Raw genomic sequence first — 14,148 nt, forward strand, 5'->3', positions numbered from 1 at the left:
TGGGCAAGTGATCCTAAATATGCTCTTTTTAACTAGCTATTCTTGTTTGCTGGATGCTAAACTTTGTTGTTTGGATATTGCCGAAGAACTCTAAATTCTAGACTCTGAGGTGAAGCCCTAGTGGTCCATCCTAGTTATGGTTCTGATTATGGTTTCTGGGCAAGTTACCCTCATTCATTTAGAGAAGGGAAGGGGGAAAGTATCAACAGAGCACCTACTATGTTCCAGGCACTGTGCCAAGTGCTTTTACAAATATCTCATTTGATCCTCACATTTTAGCAAACATTTATTCAGTACCTACTCTGGGCAGAGCCATGTGCTTTTCTCTGAGCAGAGAACAGAGATGAAGAAGACACAATACACAATCTAAAAGAGACACCAAGAAAGATCAGACCTCAGAGCCTGAAGAGGTTTTTTTTTTTGTTTTGTTGTTGTTGTTCAGTCGTTTCAGTCATGTCTGCCTCTTTGTGACCCCATTTAGGGTTTTTTTGGCAAAGATACTGGAGTGGTTTGCCATTTCCGTCTCCAGCTCATTTTACAGACGAGGAACTGGAGTAAACAGTGACTTGCCCAGGGTCACACAGCTAGTAAGTGTCTGAGACCAGGTTAGAATTCAGGAAACATGACTCCAGGCCTGGCGCTCTATCCACTGCACCATGCAGCTGCCCACCTGAAGTGGAAGAGGACCCTAGCATAAATACAGACCCAGTGAAGTTTCCATTTTCTTTTTTTTTAATAGCATTTTATTTTTTCTAATTATATGTAAAACAATTTTTACATTAATTTTTACAAAATTTTGAGTTCTAATTTTTTCTCCTTCCCTCCCTTCCTCCCTTCTCCCTTCCCAAAATGGTAAGCAATTTGATAGAAGTTATATATGCGTGATCATGCAAAACATTTCCATATTAGTCCTGTTGTGAAAGAAGAAACGGAGGTTTCCGTTTTCAAGAAAGAATCATCAACCATTTTAGGAAGAAGCCCAGGTTGCTGAGGAGACAGGCAGGGAGAGGCAGAAGGTCCTACTCAAGGTCACCCAAGTAGCTAATGACAGCCCCAGAATTAGAATCTAGGTCCCTCGATGCCTGGCCTGGCACAGTTTCCCCTGTCTCATCCTGCCTCTCAGGACTATCCTGGCAGCTCCTCATTAAAATTTTGTGAAAATGCTACCTTGGCCTTTTATTTTTATTTCAAATCGGCTGGCGAATTTGGTTTCCAAAAGGCAAAAGTGAAACATGGTCAGAGAGAAATGAAGGCTCAGTGAAGTTGTAGGCTCAAGCCCATTTAGAGACTGCCAAGAATCAGTCCTACTTCCCTTGCAAAACTCAGAAGAGCCCCATTCAAAAAGGAAAGCAAAAATCTTCGCTGAATGGGTGCATTTCTGCTTGCCTGGAGGGGAGAAACAGCTGCGCTTGCAAAACACATCAGTTACATAAGCCTGGACCCTTCAAAGATTTTTGCTCCTGTGGGCAGCTCTCCCAACTCTAGAGCTGGAAGAGAACTCTGACCTTTCAATCTCCTCTCAACATCCGCTTGTACTCCTCTGGAGTCCTGGCGCCCAGCTCCATTCCTTATTATAAATACACTTTATATATTATAAATACACTGCGCTTTATTTATAGATTCCTAGAACATTAGATTGGGAAACAGCTTAGGAAACACGCACTTCACCCTATTTGTTTGGCAGGGGTGGAAACAGACCCTTAGGGAGGGGAGGTCTGAGGTCACTGAAAGAGACAGCGTCAGAACCTAGAGATAGGGCCAGGAACCCAGGTCTTTTGACTCTCAGTTTGGGCTCTCTGTGTAATGAAGAGGTAATATTTCCAGGTAAACAAATCTTTCTAGGAAAATGCCCAATGAAAAAAAAATTAACTACTTTGTGTGGATCTTTTACAAATATATTGTTTGCCTTCTTAAGCAGAGGTCACAGAGGATCATTTAGCCATTGTTGATTTAGGAAGACCAGAGAGGTTCATCTAGTTTTGTGGCTAACGAGAATGTTAAAGAAAGTCCAGCAATTTTGTGGCTGGCAGTTAGGCAGGAATGTATAACAAATAATCTAAGCCGGGGGCATATAGCCATATGACTTCACCTAGCATTTTTGTTCTTTGCGTTAAGCTGATTTGTCTGCCAACCTAGAGAATTATGGGAAGCTAGAAGAAGCCTTGGATCCTGCCTCACATGGCTCCTTGGTAGTTTTGTTTGTGTAAGGTCCTTAAAAAGAGCTGGGGGCACACAGTCGGACATTTAAGGCTTTGACAGAAGTTAAAAGGAGTTTTCTAATCCCAAGTCAGGTAGTTGGCTGGGACCAAGGACTTTGGAGTAAGAGTAGAAGCAAGTCAAAACAGCAGAATTAATCCCAGCCTAAGGGTTCTGGCTGGGTGTGGCTGTCATGATGTTAGCCCTCCCTGGCCAATGGGAAGCTGAGTACTCACTTCACCCCAACAATTATTAGCAGAGAAAAGTAATGTTGCAAGAGGCTAAAACAGTTGAAGACTAGCATAGTTCAGCAAATAAATACATCAATGAGAAACTAGTCAAAACTACCAATAGAGGTAATGCATCACCTGGCAGAGATGCACTGGTTAGCAGAGAAAAGGGGTAAAGAGACATAATTCCCAGCAAATAGCATCAGAGGACAAGACAGTTATGTCTCAAGAGGGCATCCTACAAATTGATGTTGCCTTAACCACGTCTATTCCCTGGCCACAAGTGTCCCTATATGTGTGCCTTCCATACATGTCCCCTGTGTAGATCTCCTTCAGCTTTATTCTTGGTCACATGTGCCACTCCATGTATGTTCCCTGGTCATGTGTATACTGCTATGTGTCTATTCCACACACACCCCCCGCCACGGTGGTGTGGCCACCTGTGGCAGCGTGTACACTGTGAGTCTAAGGGAAATATTTTCCTATTTTCTAATTTCCTACACTATTTGATTAAATGTCTTTTGCTTTAAATTGTGTCTTTTCTGTTTGTTTTTTTTTTATTGTTTTTTTTTTGGGGGGTGGGGAGGGCGATTGGGGTTAAGTGACTTGCCCAACGTCACACATTTGAACTCAGGTCCTCCTGACTCCAGGGCTGGTGCTCTTCTCACCACGCCACCTTGCTGCCCCTTTCTGTTTGGTTTGTTAAGCGAAAACACCACTGGGGCTTGTGAGCTATGGTTGTGTGCAGATACTGACCCATACCTACAAAGTGCCCTAAACCTGGCAGAACTTTCTGTGGGAAGGGGAAGCGTATGTCATTGGCATAAATGCAACATGTCATAAATTTGGTAAATATTTATTAAGTATAAATTATGCTGAGGACATAAAAATTCAAAATCACAGAGTCTTCCTTCAAGTCACTTAAACCAAGTATAGGAGATTCATCACATATACCACGGGAAAGGGCAGAATATGATAGCGGCAAACTGGAAATCTAGACAAAATAATTTAGGAAAATGTGATGTCAGATGCTTCACCTTCAGCTGGAGGATAAGAGGAGGAGGTGATGGCAACTGAGCTGGACCTTAAAGGACAAGAAAGATTTCAGCAGATAGAATCATGTAGAGGGCATGTTCCAGACACGGAGTGGACTTTGGAGTCCTAGTGCTGGGCACGATACCTGGCGCATAGTAGGTGCTTAATAAATATTCCCAAATTGCTAGATGATGCCTTGATTTCTCTCCACTATCTTTCACCTCACCAGGATTTGCAATGTCTCAATGACCTTTGACTCCTAGCTTCCCCTCACTACCCACATCCAATGAACTGCCAAGTTTGGTCCATTCTCGGTCCACCGTGTCTATTACATCTAGTCCGTTCTCTCTGCTTAAATAATTCCTGCCAGAGCTACCACCTTGCAGGACTTCCTGCTTCCACCCTTCCTTCTCCAATACATCCCCCTACAGGAGTCAAATTGAAATTTGTCAATCAGTCAATAAGCATTTATTAAGAATCGACTGTGCCAGGCACTGTGCTGAGAACTGGTGATACAGAGACAAAAGACAGGGCAGCGTTTTGCCTTCAAAGAGCTCACAATCTAATGGAAGAGGCAAGCGAACAAATTTACATACTAGGTAAATGGGAAATGATTAAAAGAGGGAAAGAGCTAGATTTAAGAGGGGTTGGTTGCTTTGGACTTACTTAGGATCTCACAGAGTTGAAAAGGACCTTAGAAGTCTCCTTGAAACGAAATCCCTTCATTTTATTTTTTTCTACTCAAATTTTTTATTCTTGGGAAAGTTATTCCAAATAATGTAATTTTATTTTTTTATTTTTTTTAATTTTTATTTTTTTTAAATAATGTAATTTTAAATAAATTGATATTTTCCTCACAAAGCTTTACTGAATATAGTATTAGATTTTTATGAATACAAAGTACAAATAATTGAAATTACTCAAATTACGATTAAATTCACTTGTAAATTATTTAAATGTTAGTTACAAAGCCTGCCCTGCTATGGGGCATTTTCTTCAGCTCTAAATAGAACCTCATCTGCGTGTGATCAAGAAAATTCAATTCATAGCATTTATTAAGTGCCTACTATGTGCCAGGCACTAAAATAAAAATGAAACTAGCAGTTAAGAGAACCATTTGTAACCTGGCCTGAATGTACCGTCAGAACAGTGCCCTCTGTACTTCATTTTTGGCAACACTTCTTTCTACCTATTTCATTCGCCTGTAGTTAAGAATTTGGGCAAAAAATAAGATTTTCTCCATTTCTAAAATGCATATTGTCAAGATCAGGCTAACATTTATATTTCTCCACAAGTTCCAGGCAAACAAACTGTCTTACAAACTTTTAGCTACATGACCCTCTCCTCCCCAAAGTTAGTGGCCTCACACCATGCCTCTAACCCTAAATGACTTTTCATCCATTTCATCCACCGAGATATGTAAAGCAGCGGCTTTCTCTATCGGCCGCTAGGTGGCGCCATGGGGCGTAGAGCGTTGGGCCTAGGGTCAGGAAGACTTGCAGGTGCTTAATAGTAGGCGCTTGTTGACTGACTGACAGACGGAGTACCCCGGTTACCAGTTATCTCCTCCCTGCTTTGCGTATCTCGCACACCTCTGCTCATTTATATGTTGTCCCTACCCCCACCCCACCACCCCCACCCCGTGCCATTGGAATGTAAGCTCCTTGAAGGCATACGCTGGGTTGGGTTTTTTTGTGTTTATAGTTTTCCTTATATCTCCGGGGTTTAACACAGAGCCTGGCACACAGTAGTCGCTGACTAAATGCTTCATGACTAATAAGTCAGTAATAATAATGATAAGGAGAGCCAGCGCCTAGTACATATGGTCTTGGAAAAAAGCAGCATCTTCACGAACAAGTGTTGAATGGAAAGCAACGGGATGCCTTGAGAGGTGTAAGCACCCCATCTCTGGAGGTGTTCAAAGGGCGGCCAGATGACTTTCCGCGGCAGGAAGGGCGGGACGCACTCATCCAGCGTCTAAGACACCAGGAGGAAAGAGGTCGCCACGCACTAGAGGGACTGCACCCGACCATCCTCCCCCTCCCTCAACTGCCCCGTGACAACTTTCCCGAAAGGCCACGCCCCCGTCACGAGGGCAGAGGGCCGCCCGAGGGGGCGGGGATTCGGATGGGGCGCGCCGCGCCTCCTGGGGGTTGTAGTCCAGCTCGGCCACGGTAGGTCCGCGTCTGGTCCCGCGGAACTACGACTCCCGTCGTGCCCCGCGGCCTCGGCGAAGAGAGCTGGTTGAGGGGAGGAGAAGGAGAGGAGGCAGCCGGCGAGCGTACCGCCCGTTGCTAAGCCTTGAAGGAAGCTCGGTGTTCGGGCTGCGCTCAGGTAAGGTCGGGGAAAACATCTGTCCGGCGGGCGGTGGCGGGGCCTAGATTCCCTGAGGTCGCGAGGCTGGGCTCCGGGAACGGGCCACGCCCCCTCTTCAGACGCGGCCGCTCCTGGGCCTGGGCCTGGGTCCGGGCCTGGAGGGTCCTGGGGAGGGGCCACGTGAGGGGTAAGGGGGGAAAGAGAGAGCGAAGAGGAGGAAGACAGGAAAGGAAAGATCAGAGATGGAGAGGAAGGGGAGGAAAAGAGAGAGAAAAAAAGGAAAAGGGAGGAGCGAGGGGAGGGGGAAAGAGAGGAAAAGGAAGGAAGGAAGGAAGAGGGCTCAGGGAGGGAGGAGGGGGAGGGATGGATCCGGGATGGCTGGAGGGGGAGGGGAGCATTAGAGTGAAGCCCCTGTAGGAGGACAGGTTGGCCCGCTGGGCACGCACGTGGTTGGTGGGCTGGGCTCACGGGGGGGATTTTTTTCTAGTTGGGAGGAAGGCACTTTCCCAGGGGAGCCATGGGGGGGGGCAGTGTATTTTTCTTTCTTTGTGTTTCTCTTCTTTATCTCTGAAGATCTCTCTTCCCCCCCCCTCCCCCATGAGCCCTTTTTTCCATCTTTGCTCACACCCAGCCAACTCCCCCAATGACAGCTGCATGTGACCCACCCCAGCCTCTCTGCTGTAGGAATTCCTATTCAGGGGCTGGTTGGACGGAATTATTTTTGAGAAGCACCTTCGTACTTGGAGATGCTCTTGTCTCCTGCGGGAGCATGAATGAATGCAAGAAAAAGCGTCTGCAAAGCTGACTACATGCTAGACAATCAGTCAGGCCCGTATGTGCTCGGCTGCCATCGTGCCAAGCGCTAGAGATGCAAAGACGCAAGCGGTCCCTGCCCTAAAGGAGCTTACGTTCTGATGCTAGAGATGGTTGTCTTTCCCTTGTTTCAGTCTCTCCATGACCCCATTGGGGGTTTTCTTGGCAGACGTGCTGGAGTGGTTTGCCATGCCCTTGTCCAGCTCATTTTACAGATGAGGAAACTGAGGCAAACAGGGTGAAGTGACTTACCCAGGGTCACACAGCTAGATCTCACACATACACCTGTCTGAGCCCAAATTTGAACTCAGGGCTTCCTGACTCCAGGCCCAGCGTTCTCTCAGTTCTGCCACCAAGCTGCCCCATAGTAGAGACAGCATGTGTATAATTAGATACCCACAGTTGTTTTATCAAAGCAGGCTGTTCTGCAGATCATCTTCGTAAAGGGAATTTTAAGTTATGCAAATTTGCCAGCAGACAGCAGGAGATGGAAGGAGAGAGGAAGGAAGGGGGTCTAGCCCCCTTAGAGGGAGGGAGTCAGGGCATGATTCTAGGACCCTTGGTGTTGACCTGAAGGAGGAACACCGGGTGAGCCAGCCATGTAGAGGCCTGGCCTGAACCTAGAGGAAGAACATGAAGGGGACAGACACTTGGGGGCTGGACATGGACATAGACAGGAGAGGGTAGGCAACAGATGGGCAGGGACTAGACATGTATCCAAGCTTGCACTGACCCAAAGCAGAGATGGTCCAGAGACGGGCCAGACACCCTTCTTTCTGGGCCCAGAGGTCTCAAGCCAAGCCCCTGCAGCAGCTGTGGTGTCTGCTGTGTAAGTTCTTTTGTTTTCACTTGGAGGGTTTTTTAAAAGTTGTTTTTTTTTTTCTTTTTCGGTGGGGCCAGTGAGAGGCCACAGAGCACGGGGAGATGGGGCAAGGCATGATGGTTGGACACAGTTCTGTACAGTAAAGTTAATGTAGGTAGGGGTTTTTTTGGAATGTGGAATTTTTTACTTAAAGCCAGATTTGTGCGATGCAAATTTGTGTAAAGTGGGTACTGTACATACAAAATGCCAGAGAGGTGCCAGACACATAAGAGGTTAGAGGAAGGACTCCCAAGACATTGGGCAGATCACTTCTAGGAGCTTGTGGGCAGAAATCCCAGGATGGCTAGGTGTAGGGATGTGTTGTACTTATGGAAGGAGAACCACATTGATGAGGTCACAGATCAGTTGAAATAAAAATATTTATGTCATTCTCCTCCCCACTCCCCATGTTAACTGTGGGCTGGGGCAGGGACTGGGTCTTAACTTTGTTTTTCCTTCTGTATAGTACTCAGCATAGTGTATTTACTGAGTTGGTGTTTGTCAAGTAAGGGAGACTTAACAACTGTGAAATGAAACATTTCATTTACATCAATAGATAGTGAGTTGTCACTGGTGACCTTCCAGTGGAGGCTGAATGATCGCTTCTCCTCCATGGCTGTAGGGGACATTTCTACTGTGGGGTGGGAGGTAGGATCATTGGTATTTCAAAGGACATCTAGGCCAAGCCCCTCATTTACAGAGGCAAAACAGGCCCTTGGAGGTTAAGGAACTTGCCTGCCTATAGGTTATTCAGTAAGCATTAGAGATGAGATTTAAACTTGAGACATCTGATTTCCAAGTCAATGATCCTACCCCTGTACCATTTAAGCTGGGAGAGACTTTAAGTTACATAGGTCGCCCCTTTTATTTAAATGAGGCCTGCACTCCCATAGGCTCTAAGTGGCCATGCCAGGACTCTGGCCAGCTCTTTCCACTGTATGGCTGCCTCAAACTAAATGATTTGCCCACAGCCTCACTGCCCTCACGTGTCTCGGTTGCTAACCAGTGATTCGGGTCACAGGCTGATGAAATTAAGCAACACTAAGTAGGCCGCACGGTGCAAGGCCTTCTGGTTCCAGCAGTAACAGCGCCCCATAACAAAGCCAGTTGGAAAATCCAGGAGTGTGGAAACGTACAAGTGTGGGTGTGCTGGTGAGCAGGGGAGTTGAGGTGATGGGCAGGTTAGTGAGGTGGCGACAGACACAAGAAGCTGGGTCAGTAGGCGGTTTTCTAACCGAGTTTGACCTAATTAGAACACATGGTCAGGGTGTTAAGTTTGACTGTATTCTTCTGACTTGTCTCCCTCTAGGATTGCAATTGTGTTCCTGGTTAGCATATTGGCCAGTATCCCCTGACACCAGACATGGGGGGGGGAGGGGGACTTTGCTTGCACCACCCAAAGGTGAGTTTTCTCAGGCAGTGTGGCCTAATGGAAAGCGCCCTCAACTGGGAGTCAGTTGGGGGGTCCTTAGTCTCTTCATTGGGGGGTCAGGAGGAGGAGGCAAAGCAAGTGCAAAGGATATTTGTCAGAACAAAGATGCTGATTACATTCACCTGGGACCCTGAAAGGGGAGGGGGGAAGGGAAGCACTGCACTTTTTGGTCCCCCACATTTTTCTCCTTACTTGCAGGAAATGGATTAGGACACCGCCAGTGGGTTTCTCATAATGTTTGCTTATTTTTTTTAACTTAGGAAGAAGTTAGCGTTCTGCTAGAGATAAATAAGGGTGTTTTTGTGTTTTGAGTTGGAGACAGTGGCTGCTTTCATGGAGCCTGGGCCTGGTTTTGTGTACCAGGGGAATCATGTGGTAGGGAATGGATGGTATTCCATCTTATCCTATCAGCTAGAGAAAATTTCAGACAAGCCCCATGCCCTGCACAAGTAGCAATAGCCAATTTGAGCATTTCTGTAGGTGGGGAGGCAGTGTGGAAGGGTGGGGGGAGAGGGCTGGAGTTTGGAAGACCTGGCTTAGACAGTTAGTAGTCTAAGCTTTGGGCATGTAAGAGGACTAGAAGTGACAGACTCATTGTCCTGGTGAAGGAATTCCTGCACTGAAAAAAAAAATAAGAAAAAATATACTGTAAATGGTGTAAATTATGGAGATCACCATGCTAGTGATGCTGTAAGGCTTGTAAAGTGCTTTGCATAGTTTATCACATTGGATCCCTGCCACCACCCTGCGAGGTGGGTGCTGTCATTAACCCCATTTTTCAGATGGAGAAACTGAGGCTAGGGAAGGACTGAGGTGGGATTCAAACACAGGGCTTTCTGACTCAAGTCCAGCATCCTGTCCATTGTACCTCCTGGCCCCCTGGAATGAGTAAATCAGTCATGTCTTTCTAGTGTTTCCATTAGCTTCCAAAGTATGGAAGTGATACACCCCAGTCTGGGGGTTTTCAGTCTACAGCTGGGTATTACAACAAGGCTCTTCCAGACCTAATGGTGAGGGGGAATCAGAAACACGTAACTGAGCTCAGCTCTGAATTTCTAACATCTTTCTAAGTAGTTAGATGCAGTAGAAACACCCTTCATTCCTTCGGGAGAGGTGGATTTTGACTGGGTATCTCCCTAACAGCTAAGACCCTCTCTGTAACAGAACGAACTGCTTCGTTAGATGCCGAGAGGTGTCAGAGTGCTGAAGCTGAAGGTTGGCCTAGTCACGGGACCTTGCCAGGCCTTGATTTCCTTGTCTCTTCAGTGAAAGGGTTGGGTGACGATCTTCAGGCTCCTCTCCAGCTCCTGGTCCTGTGGTCCTCTTACGTTCTTTTCACTGAAGTTTGTTTTTTTTCTTTTTGGAAAATCTTTAGTACTTTTATTTATACCTTTTTTACCTTTTTTTTTTTTCGGTAGCTGGTAGGTAGCTCTGTGGAGAGAGTGCTCAACCTGGAGTTGGGAAGACGTGAGTTCAGATCCAGCCTCAGTCGCTCATTAGATGTGTGACCCTGGGGAGTCACTTAGCCCTTTACCTACTCCCTTCCTTCCTAGTCTGTAAAGCCCCCTCTTGGCTATTCCCCCAAGTCAGTGGGGGTGCTTCCCTTCTGTTAATAATTTCCTCTTGTATCCTGTCCAGAGCTTGTTTTGTTTTCACTTGTTTGCATGTTGGGCACCGTGCCCCACCCCACCTCCCCGTTAGATTGTAAGCTCCTGAAGAGCAGGGACTGCCTTTTTCCTCTTTGTGTCCCCAGCACAGTGCATGGCACATAGTCGATGCTTACATAATGTTTAGTGAATTGAATTGGACCTCACATAGCACCTTGTAAGCACTTACCAGATCGTGTTGTGTCTTCTGGTTCTTTGTTTGTAGAGAGACAGCATAGTGTAGTAGTGGATGGATCTGGGTTCTGGGTCAGCCAGGCCTGGGTTTAAGTCCTGCCTTGGGCATGTACTGGCTGTGTGTGACCGCGGCCAGGTCACTTTACTTCTCAGGACCCCCCCTTGTAGACATGCAATTGGCCTGCAGTTTATAGTCTTAGAAAGTTGCTTGAGGATGGGGGGGGCGGGGGGGTTACATGCAGGCTTAGGGTTCTCTGATGAGGAGCCCACGATACCAATGAAGTCAGACACTGAGTAAACCTATTCACACTGAAAAGAAGTTTGTGTCTTCTTCCTGTCTTAGACTGTGGTCCAGGAGGGTAGATAGCCTGGCTCACCTAATTCCGGCTCCTCCCCTATGGTGCAGCACGGTCTGATCATTTAATGAATAGAATAAGACCTCAGATCTAGTGATTTAAGATCTACAAATTAATTAATAACTTAATTTTGGGAATGAGTGCTGGTTCTCTTTGGCTTTTTTATGAAATGTGACTGTGCTCTGGGCATTTTTTTCCCCAAAATTGATTAATTATGATGAAGGCTCATAGACGAGTACCATGGAATAGCTTATAATTGTCATAAAGCTTTGCTCAGGGGGTGAGATTTCCAGTCTTGCTTAGTGGTGACTTGAGGTTACCTTCCTTGTAAGGAATTACAGCATTTCAGAGGGGGCAGGGCCTTCAGAGGGCACCTCATCCAACCCTTTCCTAGAAGAGAATCCCCCCTACTCTATCCCTGCAGAACCTAAGAAGCTATTCAGCCTTTGTTGGACCACTCCCAGTGAGAGGGCGTATACCACCTCTCACTGCTGCCCATTGCTTTTTCCTATATTGGGAGAATCTTCTCAACATCAGACTTACAAGTTTGCCTCTTTGCAACTTCCATCCATAACTCCTTGTTCTGCCCTTTGGGCCCACGCTGACAAGTCTGAGTGATCTCACATCCGCAGGACAGGGTTCAAGATGCTTGAAGGCAGCTGCTGTATTCTCCCTGAATTTTCTCTAGTCCATTCTAAACATCCTTTGTTTCTTTAAGCAGTTCTTATGTGGCCTGGATTCAGACCGCTTCTCCATCCTAGCTGCTCTTCCCTGGACACAATCCAGCTTATCAGCCCCACCCCAGCTGGTTACCGGAGCCGACCACATGTGGTCTGACCAATGCATAGGACAGAGAAAGTGTCCCCTCTTTGATGTGGCCCAAGATGGCCTTGGCTTCTATGGCCACTAGGCCACACAGACAACTCATGCTGCATTTTGCCGATCCCCCAGACCTCCAGGTCTTTGTCCAACAAACTGCTCCCTGACCTTCCCTCTTGCATTTTCGATCTGTGTAGTCAGGCTTTCTCAGGCCATGTGTGAGGCTTTACATTTGTCTCTGTGAAATTGGATCTTAGTCTGGCTTCATGTTCTAGTCTTCACAGGTCATCTTGAATCTTGTCTTGGCCATCAGGTAGGTCCCCTACCTGCCAGCTCTGTCATCAGCAGACTTGACATGCTTGTCACCTTGCCTCAAGTAGGGTTCTTCATCTTTTAGGTGTCCTGGTCCCCTTTGGCAGACTGTCTGGTGAGCCTAAGGACCAATAAAAACCTTTAAAAAATAAGGTTTATAAATTACAAAGGAAACCAGTTCTGTTGAAACAGTTATCAAAATAGCGTGTTTTTTTTTAAAGCATGAACCCTAGGTGAAGAACCCCTGAAAATCACTAATAAAAATGTTGACCAGCCTAGGCCCAAACACAGATCCCTGGTGCCTGGCCTCTGCCAGCATGCTTTGAAGTTGACAGGAAGGCATTAATGATTTTTCTTGGGATATAGCCAGTCAGTTTTCTAAATTCTGTCCTTCTCTCTGTACTATCTCATTTAGCTTATGCCTCTCCATCTTGTTCACAAGGCTAGCACAAGACACTTTGGTCATGTTTTGCTTAAGTCTCAACCATATACCTAGCGTTCCCCTGAGCTACCAATTTAGTAACCCTATCAAAAAAGGAAATACAGTTCGCCTAGCATGACCTGTTCTTAGTGGAGCTGTCCTGGCTCTTTTCGAGCCTTGCTTCCTTTTTTTTATTTTTAGATGGGATGTTTGCCAACTCTCTCTAATAAGACACTCCAGAATTTTGCCAGGAATCAAGCTTAAGATTGCTGGCCTTTGGTTTGCAGTTCCATTCTCTTCTCTTTTTTTGAAAATTGTGCCCTGCTTCAGCCCGGTGGACCTCCCTGTCCTCTTCCATGTTTCCGAGATCCCTGGCCCTGGTTCAGCCATCACAGCTCCCCATTCTTTCAGGGTCCAGGGACGAAGTTTATCTGGGGCTGGCCGATTTGAACTCAACACAGCGGCTTTGAGGGGCTGTCTTAGGACCTCCTCAACTCCCTATTAGTCACGTGATTCTATCCTTTCTAGTCCACAGTTCATTCTCATTGGCAGAGAAACCAGATCCAAAGTAAGAGTTGAGTGTCCTCGCCTTCTCTCACTTGCTCCTTGGTTATCTTTGTTGTTGGTGCGTCTGCCCCCAGCAGCAGTACTGCCCCTGCCTTGGACCTGCTCTGGTCCTTAGGAGAGTGAAGAAGCCACTTGGTGTTGTCCTCGGTTTCCTTGCTGGAGCACTGGCTCATTCTGAGCTTTGTCACTGCTAGCATCATTCTCACGTCACACTCTTGTATCCTTACCTACCCATGATTGCATTGGCACAGGTGAAGGGGCTAGAATTTGGTTGTGTGATTAAGAAAACAGGTAGGATCACAAATTTAGAGCTGGCCACTGAGTGAGGCCCAGAGAAGTTAAGTGAGTTGCCCAGGATCATATAGCCAAGAAATAACTAAGGTGGGATTTGAATCCAGCTCTTCCTGACTCTTAAATCCAGTGCCTTGTCCAGTATTCCATGCGGCCTCAGAGGAAGACCACAAAAATCAAGAAAACGACCCAAGGACCTGGGCTGTAGTTGTTTCTTCCCACCTTGCAGTGTAACACTGAGTTTGACAGCCCCTGGCACTAGTGGGGGTGAAGGGTTGGGCGGGGCTTACATCTGCCAGCCATTTGCCTTCTCTCTGCTGTGTGTAGCCGGAGAGGTGGCAGGTGGCAGGGCCCTCCTTCCTGTTCCTGGGACAGCTGCCCACACTTGTTCTGTGAATCCCGACAACCAGTACTGGTCAGTGGTCCCACCCTCGGGACAAATAGAGAGGAGTCAGCACTTTGGCACATCCTTGGGAAAGCATGGAACTGCCTTCCTGTGCTGTGCCAGGTGGAAGGGCCGCAGAGCTAAAAACTGGAAACGGAGTTTCCTACCTGTTGAGGAACTCTCTGTTGTTTCCCTCTCTACTTGGCCTTCAACTTAAAAAGTGGTGATGACCAACCGCTAACCTTCAGTAGTATTGTTAAGACTCCTATAAC

The 14,148-nt window shown here is 46.7% G+C and overlaps 2 protein-coding genes across 2 annotated transcripts in view; both read left to right on the forward strand.

Moving 5' to 3' along the window:
• Positions 1-5,672: 5,672 nt before the first annotated feature.
• Positions 5,673-14,148, forward strand: part of SCAMP4 (secretory carrier membrane protein 4) — an 88,312-nt gene continuing 79,836 nt past the window's right edge. Inside the window, exon 1 of the mRNA XM_036768007.1 lies at positions 5,673-5,795. The gene's annotated coding sequence lies outside the window, so the exon portion shown is untranslated. The remainder of the gene's footprint in view (positions 5,796-14,148) is intronic.
• Positions 5,715-14,148, forward strand: part of ADAT3 (adenosine deaminase tRNA specific 3) — a 33,254-nt gene continuing 24,820 nt past the window's right edge. Inside the window, exon 1 of the mRNA XM_036767996.1 lies at positions 5,715-5,795. The gene's annotated coding sequence lies outside the window, so the exon portion shown is untranslated. The remainder of the gene's footprint in view (positions 5,796-14,148) is intronic.

The sequence above is a fragment of the Trichosurus vulpecula genome, chromosome 1 (genome assembly GCF_011100635.1).
Source record: "Trichosurus vulpecula isolate mTriVul1 chromosome 1, mTriVul1.pri, whole genome shotgun sequence".
Classification (NCBI taxonomy): Eukaryota; Metazoa; Chordata; class Mammalia; order Diprotodontia; family Phalangeridae; genus Trichosurus; species Trichosurus vulpecula.